This window comes from Anomaloglossus baeobatrachus, chromosome 5, assembly GCF_048569485.1.
Source record: "Anomaloglossus baeobatrachus isolate aAnoBae1 chromosome 5, aAnoBae1.hap1, whole genome shotgun sequence".
NCBI lineage: Eukaryota > Metazoa > Chordata > Amphibia > Anura > Aromobatidae > Anomaloglossus > Anomaloglossus baeobatrachus.
In genome coordinates, this window is record NC_134357.1 from 112,046,424 (window position 1) to 112,059,065 (window position 12,642).

Below are 12,642 nucleotides of genomic sequence, written 5' to 3' on the forward strand. Positions count from 1 at the left end.
ATGGAAATATCTAGAGCAGAAGTGGAACCAGATACAAATTGGATTATGGTGTCTACATGCCAGAGCCTATTGTCCCTCAGCCCACCTAGAAGAAATTGCATAATACCAATTTCAATGTTGAATTCCATTTAACTGTGTAGCAACCTGTAGACTTCAGAATGTCCTATTGATAGTATTGGCCTTGTACCCTTGATGACGCTAGTTTAGCAACGAAACATGTCACTTTTAGAGATGAGTGGATTTCTTCACTCAATACCAGTCCACGGTCCAGATCAGTAATTTCTGGCAGTAGACAGGAGCTGCACAGGGTTTCTGAGCTTCAGGTTACCAGATGTGGCATTTTATTTGCTGGTCTGGTGTGATGTCATCTATGCAACATGAAGTGCACAGGTAGATCAGAACCTGAGCTTGGGATCCAGAGGAAATGTGTCCTCACCTGTGCACCAAATGTTACACAGATTACATCACTCCAGGCTGGCGAATCAAGTGCTGCATGAGGAAAAACCTGAATTTTTATGAGGATAAATTTGTGCAACTCCGGTCCATGGCCAGAGAGCACTGACCTGGTCCGCGGTTCTGTGAAGAGATCTATGCACCTCTAGTCACTTCATATTTCAATTGAACTCTATTTAACATTGTAATTTTCAACATGTAGAGTTTGGGATGTGTTACTGATATTACCAGAGCCGGTACCTCTGATGGGTCCAAATTAGTAGCGAAACATGTCAGAGTTGGGGAAAGAGTTGTGGATTAAGTTTTAAAAATTGTTGTGGCTGTCCCTGTACCTTCTAACTGTCCGGAAGTAAGATCTGCATTACAAGCGCTGAATTCAAGTATATGAGAGCCAGAACAAGACTAGAACAAGAATCTCATAGACCTACATTGAAGAGTGACCTCCGGTGCCCTACATGAAACACTGGAGCAGCCGGCAGGAAGAATAATGCATACAGTTAGGTCCAGAAATATTTGGACAGTGACACAAGTTTTGTTATTTTAGCTGTTTACAAAAACATGTTCAGAAATACAATTATATATATAATATGGGCTGAAAGTGCACACTCCCAGCTGCAATATGAGAGTTTTCACATCCAAATCGGAGAAAGGGTTTAGGAATCATAGCTCTGTAATGCATAGCCTCCTCTTTTTCAAGGGACCAAAAGTAATTGGACAAGGGACTCTAAGGGCTGCAATTAACTCTGAAGGCGTCTCCCTCGTTAACCTGTAATCAATGAAGTAGTTATAAGGTCTGGGGTTGATTACAGGTGTGTGGTTTTGCATTTGGAAGCTGTTGCTGTGACCAGACAACATGCGGTCTAAGGAACTCTCAATTGAGGTGAAGCAGAACATCCTGAGGCTGAAAAAAAAGAAAAAATCCATCAGAGAGATAGCAGACATGCTTGGAGTAGCAAAATCAACAGTCGGGTACATTCTGAGAAAAAAGGAATTGACTAGTGAGCTTGGGAACTCAAAAAGGCCTGGGTGTCCACGGATGACAACAGTGGTGGATGATCGCCGCATACTTTCTTTGGTGAAGAAGAACCCGTTGACAACATCAACTGAAGTCCAGAACACTCTCAGTGAAGTAGGTGTATCTGTCTCTAAGTCAACAGTAAAGAGAAGACTCCATGAAAGTAAATACAAAGGGTTCACATCTAGATGCAAACCATTCATCAATTCCAAAAATAGACAGGCCAGAGTTAAATTTGCTGAAAAACACCTTATGAAGCCAGCTCAGTTCTGGAAAAGTATTCTATGGATAGATGAGACAAAGATCAACCTGTACCAGAATGATGGGAAGAAAAAAGTTTGGAGAAGAAAGGGAACGGCACATGATCCAAGGCACACCACATCCTCTGTAAAACATGGTGGAGGCAACGTGATGGAATGGGCATGCATGGCTTTCAATGGCACTGGGTCACTTGTGTTTATTGATGACATAACAGCAGACAAGAGTAGCCGGATGAATTCTGAAGTGTACCGGGATATACTTTCAGCCCAGATTCAGCCAAATGCCGCAAAGTTGATCGGACGGCGCTTCATAGTACAGATGGACAATGACCCCAAGCATACAGCCAAAGCTACCCAGGAGTTCATGAGTGCAAAAAAGTGGAACCTACTGCAATGGCCAAGTCAATCACCAGATCTTAACCCAATTGAGCATGCATTTCACTTGCTCCAATCCAGACTTAAGACGGAAAGACCCACAAACAAGCAAGACCTGAAGGCTGCGGCTGTAAAGGCCTGGCAAAGCATTAAGAAGGAGGAAACCCAGCGTTTGGTGATGCCCATGGGTTCCAGACTTAAGGCAGTGATTGCCTCCAAAGGATTCGCAACAAAATATTGAAAATAAAAATATTTTGTTTGGGTTTGGTTTATTTGTCCAATTACTTTTGACCTCCTAAAATGTGGAGTGTTTGTAAAGAAATGTGTACAATTCCTACAGTTTCTATCAGATATTTTTGTTCAAACCTTCAAATTAAACGTTACAATCTGCACTTGAATTCTGTTGTCGAGATTTCATTTCAAATCCAATGTGGTGGCATGCAGAGCCCAACTCGCGAAAATTGTGTCACTGTCCAAATATTTCTGGACCTAACTGTATGTTGAAAGGTTGCTCAATGACTGATACCTTTTATTGGCTATATGGAAATATGGTAAAAAAAAAATAGCAAGCTTTCGAGACTTTTCAGCTTAGCATAACACAAAATTTGAAGAGTTATATATTTATACACAGCATCAACATTTCTGACAACTTCTGGAAACAAATGAAACACAAACCTTTGTTGTGGGTCTTACCACTTCGGAGCACCCAGCCGCATCTTCTGTAGGACTGTTAGAGGAATGCTTCCACACAAGACCAAGAGAGGATAAGTTTTTGATGGCATCTCACCTCCTTATGACAAGAGGAAGTATTTGGCAGTCCCTGAAGATTTTGTTTTTTTTGTCAAGATAGTTTGCAAGCTTGGTCACCTCGCCAATGAAGTTGGCTTAAAGTACCAAGCAATGACTGCCACTTTTGAGGAGAAAAGGAAGCAAAAGGCAAAGCTGTGCTATGGAAAAAAAGAAGCAGGTCATTAAACTGAAGAAGCAGCAGAGAAAAATGTGGAAAGAAAAATCATGAAGAACACACACTTCTTGATGGAAGAGGCCAGAGAAGTCTTGAAAGCCTGCAATTTATTACCATCTTTTCAGAATGCCACTAAAAGATATCCACCATTGAGGATTTTTTTTTCTACCCACTGGCTAACACAGTACAAAGATATATTTACCTGTACAGTTAGGTCCAGAAATATTTGGACAGTGACACAAGTTTTGTTATTTTAGCTGTTTACAAAAACATGTTCAGAAATACAATTATATATATAATATGGGCTGAAAGTGCACACTCCCAGCTGCAATATGAGAGTTTTCACATCCAAATCGGAGAAAGGGTTTAGGAATCATAGCTCTGTAATGCATAGCCTCCTCTTTTTCAAGGGACCAAAAGTAATTGGACAAGGGACTCTAAGGCTATGTTCACACTAGAAAAATGATTTTTCTTAAGAAATTTCTTAAGAAATTTCTTAAGAGTGAAGGATTAGTGCACCTGCGTTAATAAACGCACCAAAAACGCACCTGCGTTTTTGCCGCGTTTTCGGTGCGTTTTTGGTGCGTTTTTACCGCTGGTTGCTCCCTGCGTTATTGTGCCAATTATCTATGGCAAAAAACGCAGTTAGCTGCAGAAAAGAAGTGACATGCTCATTCTTTTTCTTAAGAAAATCTACTGAAAGAATTTTCTTAAGAAAAAAACGCAGTGTCTGCACAGCTAATTTTTTTTGCCATAGGTTTTGCTGGGGAATGTCTGCAGAAAGGTTACAAGAATTTCTCAAGAAATTTCTGCAGCAAAAACGGACCCAAAACGCAGGTAAAAAACGCAGTGTGTGAACATAGCCTAAGGGCTGCAATTAACTCTGAAGGCGTCTCCCTCGTTAACCTGTAATCAATGAAGTAGTTAAAAGGTCTGGGGTTGATTACAGGTGTGTGGTTTTGCATTTGGAAGCTGTTGCTGTGACCAGACAACATGCGGTCTAAGGAACTCTCAATTGAGGTGAAGCAGAACATCCTGAGGCTGAAAAAAAAGAAAAAATCCATCAAAGAGATAGCAGACATGCTTGGAGTAGCAAAATCAACAGTCGGGTACATTCTGAGAAAAAAGGAATTGACTGGTGAGCTTGGGAACTCAAAAAGGCCTGGGTGTCCACGGATGACAACAGTGGTGGATGATCGCCGCATACTTTCTTTGGTGAAGAAGAACCCGTTGACAACATCAACTGAAGTCCAGAACACTCTCAGTGAAGTAGGTGTATCTGTCTCTAAGTCAACAGTAAAGAGAAGACTCCATGAAAGTAAATACAAAGGGTTCATATCTAGATGCAAACCATTCATCAATTCCAAAAATAGACAGGCCAGAGTTAAATTTGCTGAAAAACACCTCATGAAGCCAGCTCAGTTCTGGAAAAGTATTCTATGGACAGATGAGACCAAGATCAACCTGTACCAGAATGATGGGAAGAAAAAAGTTTGGAGAAGAAAGGGAACGGCACATGATCCAAGGCACACCACATCCTCTGTAAAACATGGTGGAGGCAACGTGATGGCATGGACATGCATGGCTTTCAATGGCACTGGGTCACTTGTGTTTATTCATGACATAACAGCAGACAAGAGTAGCCGGATGAATTCTGAAGTGTACCGGGATATACTTTCAACCCAGATTCAGCCAAATGCCGCAAAGTTGATCGGACGGCGCTTCATAGTACAGATGGACAATAACCCCAAGCATACAGCCAAAGCTACCCAGGAGTTCATGAGTGCAAAAAAGTGGAACATTCTGCAATGGCCAAGTCAATCACCAGATCTTAACCCAATTGAGCATGCATTTCATTTGCTCAAATCCAGACTTAAGACGGAAAGACCCACAAAGAAGCAAGACCTGAAGGCTGCGGCTGTAAAGGCCTGGCAAAGCATTAAGAAGGAGGAAACCCAGCGTTTGGTGATGTCCATGGGTTCCAGACTTAAGGCAGTGATTGCCTCCAAAGGATTCGCAACAAAATATTGAAAATAAAAATTTTTTTTTGGGTTTGGTTTATTTGTCCAATTACTTTTGACCTCCTAAAATGTGGAGTGTTTGTAAAGAAATGTGTACAATTCCTACAATTTCTATCAGATATTTTTGTTCAAACCTTCAAATTAAACGTTACAATCTGCACTTGAATTCTGTTGTAGAGGTTTCATTTCAAATCCAATGTGGTGGCATGCAGAGCCCAACTCGCGAAAATTGTGTCACTGTCCAAATATTTCTGGACCTAACTGTATGTTGCAAAGAACAGTGAAGTCTACAGTGAAGCATAGCGGTGTCTCGGAGATGCTCTGGCTACTTTGCTTTGTTTGCCACTAGAAACCTGCAGCATTTCAAGTGCAAGACAGATTTCGTCAACTCCTAATCCTTTGAGAAAATCACAGTCACCTCATCCGAACCCTGTAAAAAAATCTTTGGTGAGATTTGAAGTAGGTAGTTACAGCACACAAAGTAAAAAATATTTGTGAACTGGAGGCCATTGCCCAAGAGGAATGGTATAAGATTTCTCAGGAACACTGCCAGAAAAAGGCGCTCTAAGTGCTAAAGGCACTTGTCATGACAGGGTTTGGATAATTCCAAATTTGTCATTAAAAATTGCATTTTGTGTGGCATTTGGAGAAACCACTTGTTATATTAGATGTGTTGAGGTATTTACATTGTTCTTCTTAGATATGTTTATTGCTAGCAATTACCGTGTTTTTCCAAAAATAAGAACTCTCCCAAAAAATAAGCCCTTGCAAGGACTTTCAGCATTTTCGGAGCAAGGCTTAAATATAAACCCTACCCCGAAAATAAATCCTAGTCACGGTTTAATAATGAAGTGTCCATGCAGATAAAAAAGTTATAGAATATTTGAGGACAATTCATTATAGACAGCTGATGCCTCCAATCATACTCACCAGACGCCGAGCGGGAGGCCCTACAGTGGATCGCACACCCGCACAGATTAGATCACACACATAATCAACCAACTATCAGATTGCACACCCACACTCACCACATCCAATGATACTGATTTCTCCTGGCCGGTAGAATCCTGAGACACAGTGTGGTGGAACGCCAGGACCTGCGGCAGCGGATGGAATGCTTACAGGACCTGCGATGCGTAACTTCCTCCCATCTTTCCCTGCTGCCAGAGGCATTCTGTACCGCCGGATGTGGTTAGTGAGTAGTGAGTGTGTGTGTGTGATCTGATCAGTGATTGTGTGTGTGTATGAGTGTGTGTGTATGAGTGTGTGTGTGTGCGATCTAATGTATGTGAGTGTGTCAGCCTGAAGCAGGGGAGGACAGCGTGCAGGATAGCTGCTGGGATCGCCCACCAGAGATCACAGGGAAGACCTAGGAACCATGGAGACATCCAGGGTCTGGTAAGTATAAGTCTCCTGGGAACGGGAGGCCTGCATTATTGGGGGGTAAACTTACCCCCAACCATATTTATCCAAGAATAAGACCTGATCCAAAAATAAGCCCTAGCGCTTTTTTGGGAGCAAAACAAGTATAACACAGTCTCTTCTTTTTGGAAAAATATGGTAGGTTTGTAAACTTTGGTAATAAGACTAATTTGCAGTGGGTTGAATAATTTTGATTGCAAAAATAGGTGACTAGTACAAGTGAAACAAAATTGTTAATAAACCTAATTTTCACAAGGAAGCAAATAATTTTAATTGCAACTGTATGTATTAATTATAGGCTCCAGATAGCAGTAACACTTCACATTTTCCCAATCATATTATTGGGTTTGCTTATATAGTTCCACCGCAGTAATATATGAAACATTTTTTTTTTTCCAGGAATGTTCTCTGGTTATAATATTATATTGATTGCATCGCAAGCTAGTTTTCTATTAAGTTAATTTTTCTTCTCTTCCTCTCTTATTATTTATATTTCTATTTCTTCTATTCCAGTCAGTTATTCATATTTATTCTTCGCTCTTATATTTCATGCCTGGATTCCCAGCACACAGGCTTCCAACACCAATCATATTTGCTGCATTGATGACATTTCCAGATTGAGTCCAGTTAGCCAGCCACATTATATTTGCTACATTATGGCACTATTCCTTCGAGGTAGATCACGTTTAATGTTGCCTCTTTAAACTAGTTTTAATAGGAACTATCATGTTGCTTTGCTAATCGATACTGATTTTACACTCTTGGCACGTTTCAGTAGACATAAATCTCAGTCAGGCTTCTTAACTCTTCTTTGCTGCCAGGACAGGTATTCGAGATGACATGCACAGAATGCTTACTCATCTGTAGTCCTCTGGGCTGCCAGACAGGCTAGGGAAGGGGTGAAAAAATATTCTGCGCTTCATGATCATCCATAGGACTTTTTATAAGATCGAAATTTCATTTCTCTTGAAGTTTTTGTGCCTCTTGGTATTGATTTACATGGCTTGCTTGGACTTGTAATTTTACACCAGTCGTAGATATGTAGGTTTCTTATCTAGTGGGAAGACTAATAGCTGTGAAATTACTCTGCATTCACACTGGACATGGCTTTCAGTTGGTCTTTTTTGTATGTCGCTTGTAGATATGTGATGAAGATTTTTAAGTGTTATCCAATTCGCAAACACCATGAAGGGTATGGCCTTTTTTAAAATAGTCTTCCATTAAAAATAAAATAACTGTGCACATAATATTTTGTATTTTAGCAATTTGAGTATACAGCTGCTATGCTGTGGCTAGTTCAGTATGGTCCTGTGCACACGCTGCGGCTTTTGACTCGGTTTTCGACACTTTTTTTTAAATCTGCATCAAAATCTGCATCCCTGTCCTGAAGCAAAGTCTATGGGACTTTGGATTTGCTGTGTACACGGTGCGTTATTTCTCCGTGCTGTTTTGGTGCAGATTTTGATGCAGAAAAAATCGGCAGCATGTCAATTATTAGTGCAGTTTAGTAACATTGTCACTTTTTTTCCCCATTGACTTCAATGACATAAGAAACAGCACCAAAAACGCATCCGGTTTTTGATGCGTTTTTTTGCAACAACGTGCAGGGTTGGTGCAGAATAAGCACCAGGATAGGCACGGGAGTGCCTCATACCAACAGCATACAGGATATATTCCTATACGTATATGTCTATTACTTTGACAGAATTCCTAACATAGGAACATCAGCATTCCTAAAGGGGGCTTTACACGCTGCGACATCGCTAATGCGGAGTCGTTGGGGTCACGGAATTTGTGACGCACATCCGGCCGCATTAGCGATGCCGTTGCATGTGAAACCGATAAGCGATTTTGCATCGTTGCAAAAACGTGCAAAATCGCTAATCGGCGACATGGGGGTCCATTCTTAAAAATCATTACTGCAGCAGTAACGAAGTTGTTCCTCGTTCCTGCGGCAGCACACATCGCTGCGTGTGACGCCGCAGGAACGAGGAAGCTCCCCTTACCTGCCTCCCGGCTGCTATGCAGAAGGAAGGAGGTGGGCGGGATGTTACGTCCCGCTCATCTCCGCCCCTCCGCTGCTATTGGGCGGCGGTTCAGTGACGCTTCAGTGACGTCGCTGTGATGCCGCACGGACCGCCCCCTTAGAAAGGAGGCGGTTCGCCGGTCACAGCGACGTCGCCGGACAGGTAAGTATGTGTAACGGCTCTGGGCGATGTTGTGCGGCACGGGCAGGCTCCCCTTACCTGCCTCCCGGCTGCTATGCAGAAGGAAGGAGGTGGGCGGGATGTTACGTCCCGCTCATCTCCGCCCCTCCGCTGCTATTGGGCGGCGGTTCAGTGACGCTTCAGTGACGTCGCTGTGACGCCGCACGGACCGCCCCCTTAGAAAGGAGGCGGTTCGCCGGTCACAGCGACGTCGCCGGACAGGTAAGTATGTGTAACGGCTCTGGGCGATGTTGTGCAGCACGGGCAGCGATTTGCCCGTGTCGCGCAACAGATGGGGGCAGGTACCCACACTGGCGATATCGGGACCGATATCGCAGTGTGTAAAGTAGCCTTTACAGTACACCCTGAATATCCTTTTCCCAGGACCACTTGTGACAGCGACCTTGTGATTAAGGCCCCTAGGGCCAAAACATTGTTCTTGTTCACAATTTCACAAATAAAAATTGCATTTAAAAAATGTTTTGCACAAAATTTGAGAGTGTGCAGTGATTTTCTGTGACATGATTAAAGATGAGTGAAAATGTGGAAGTTCGGTTTTGGACCCGGGTTTGTCCTGAATCCCAAAGGAAGTTTCTAATTGGGCAGTTGAAGTCTCTGCCCACATGCAGCCAGTCAAAAACAGAGCACTTTCTAGGCCAGGAGGGCAAGATTTTTCCATTTTTTTTGTTTGCTGCACACTACATCAGATCACGCTGTTGTTACCCCCAGTGTGAGCCATTCAAACACTGCAAGCGGTTCACACTGGGCTGAGCACCGAGCGTATCCGAGCATCGAGCGTATCCGAGCACCGAGCGTACCCGAGCACCGAGCGTACCTGAGCACCGAGCGTACCTGAGCACCGAGCGTACCCGAGCACCGAGCGTACCGGAGCACCGAGCGTACCTGAGCACCGAGCGTATCCGAGCACCGAGCGTACCCGAGCACCGAGCGTACCCGAGCACCGAGCGTACCCGAGCACCGAGCGTACCTGAGCACCGAGCGTACCCGAGCACCGAGCATACCCGAGCACCGAGCATACCCGAGCACAGCAATACTCGCGTGAGTGGTTTGCATACAGAAAGCAATTGGACCTTTTTTTTTTATAAAGTGTGTTGTTGGTACGAACAATGAACCATGATAATTGTGTAAGGTGAGTGGGTTGAGCGACTAAAAGACATGTCCAAAAATGCCCATTCATCACGTGAAATCATTCTAGCAAAAAAATTCTTGTTCATCTTTCAAAAATTGTATAATGTAAATGTAGATAGTCTGCTCATTCAATGATTACACCAACAAAAAGGAGTAGTGGAAAATCCAGTCCTAAATAGGGTTCTCTGTCTGGGTGAACACAGTGCATGATGTTCAATGTTACGATGTGACGATTGCTATTAAACCATTGTGTGCATGATTCTCATCCTATATAAATCCTATTGTTTGGTCCTCGTATTATGATCACATTCTTCATTATTTAAATGATTATCTGCCTGTGTGAATGAACTCAGCTGCCTAAATCCAATTCCTGAGAATAGGCTGCACTAACCTCCTTACCTATCATCTACCGGTATATTAGGGATGAACAAAATGATTCAAACTACCCTGGTTTGACACATTACTCCTTTGTGTCAGCCAGGGCAGTGTTAATGTTTGTGCTGAATGTTTGTGCTGACAATTCTCTGTCCTTGGTGACCTTTGACACTTAAAAAGGAGCTTTCACCAAATGTTCATGTTAAATTGAATACACAATATAATAGGTGATACAGAGCAGAATAAAACATTTCTTTTTTTTTCTCTCTATTGCGGAGATATTAGAGGTTAAAGTATTTGACACCTAAACAGTTAATTTTATTTTAGTCCAGAGAGATTTCACTGGGGGGGGGGGTGTAATTCTACCTCCTTCAGAAGCTAAACAAGGAACATAATGAGGAAAGAAGAACATGCCATCACAATAGCTTACAAAAGGCTGAGTGTGAGACATGTATTGAAAAACAGTCATGTCTCCTCACTGCAGAGTGATGATATGTGCAGGAGCACAGCAAAACTGAGTATGATTAAATGACAGCTTTCAGTTATTATATCTGGCAGTCTCCTAACAATTCATCTAGTAACTCTCCATTTATAGTACTGCTATCTCTGCAAACCATAACCAGGCATCCACATACGAAGGGGAAAAAACACACACATCTCCACTATAGCGCTTAGAACAGGCTCAGTGTTATGCTCACCAGGCAAACAGGGATGATAGTGAACCCACTGGGCCGCAACACACAGGAAACCCAGAGGGGCTTGACTACGGACCTCAGCCTGGTCTTCTCCAGAGTCTCTAAAGGTGGAGGTGTTACGCTGCAGGTATTGGTCCGGGTGTCACTCGGGAAGACTGGTGTTGCTGGCCCCAGGGGTATGTGAGCGACAGTCTCTGACAATAGGTTGCTGCAGCAGCACATGTCGAGAATCCGTCCAGAGTGAATGGATGGACAGATATATCATCAGCAACCGGCGTAGATACTTGTAAGAATGGGTATCATGTAAGTTGGCCAGCATGAACACTTGTGGCAGCAGGAGACGATACTTCTTGGCAACAGGTATCGTGGTAGGCAACTGGGGTAGCGGCTCGCTCGAAGTAGGAATTTGGCAGCAGTACTCTGTAATGCAAACAGGTATCAGCAAACACAACTAGTCTAATGTATAAACAGCAGCAGCGGCAGCACAGTGCTAGGGGACTTGAGAACTTGCAACGTATTAGACTCGTTGCCCAGGCACCAATGAAAGGGCAGAGGTGTCTTAAATAATCTGCGGCCTCCCAGCTGACCTGGGAGGTACTTCTGGTTTAGGAGGATGCTGGCCCTTTAAAAAAAGGGGGCGTGCCCACGGGCGAGCCCTATGGGCCGAGTCCTGTAGCCTGTCAGAAGTACACATGCTCCGTGGGGCTGCAGCATGGGACCGGGATGGGAACACTGCCTCAGGACGCCTGGACAGGTGAGGGAATAGGTGAGGGGAGGAGAGCAGGATAGTGCGAGGACACCGGCATGGGCATTATGGAGCACCCCATGGGGTCCGGGGAAATACTCGTCACCGGGCCAGTGAGGGTCAGGGGATGTCACAAGTGGCCCTGCCCAGTTTCGTGACCCCAAGGTGTGCACAAAAGGGAAAGTGGAGAGGGATGGTGGGATAATGAGGATATTGGAAGTAGTTGTTGTCTCGTGACGCCACCTGTGGTGTGCGGCCAGGGAATAGCCGCCGCTGTGGGTGCTGTCCCCAGGGACAGATGGTGTCCCAGCCCAGATGGTTCGGCTCCCCACAGGTAGAGCTAACCCCTCTCCAGCCCAGAATGCACGGGGAAGCTCGTCCCAACCAGAACTTGATCTCCCCCTTCTGGCCTGAGTTAGGAAGTGTTGTGTGTGATTGTACCTGACATGGAGATTTCCACGCTGTTTCCAGGGACAGCATTGTCCCCCAGTGAGGAGAACAACGCCACTGTGGCTCCCATGACCACTGGGGTGCCAAATTCCCCCTTGGTTAAATTCAGTACTCCAGGACTGAGGAAACACTTAAAGAGAAACGAATACAAAACATTACAAATAATACAGTTTACATATACAAAATATTTACATTTGTTAGTGGTACATTCTTAATTGATTCTATATGTCCGTCTCTCGATAACGGACTGATTCTTGATCTAGGTTGCTCCGCTACGACCTACGCAGAATTGGCCTTAATCCCTCACTATTTGTTAATTCTCCTGAACCAACCCGGCTGCCTACGGTTATGCTACAAAGAGGCCCTGTGCTTACTGGCAGGACAGGTTGACTCTCACTACTACCTAGACTCACCGTGGGCACGACAAACTCACCACAAGCAAGAGGCAGGGTCCCTGATTCCTCTGCTTGTGTGACATCAATTTAACTGGCTGGTAGGCCTTCGGGCTGGA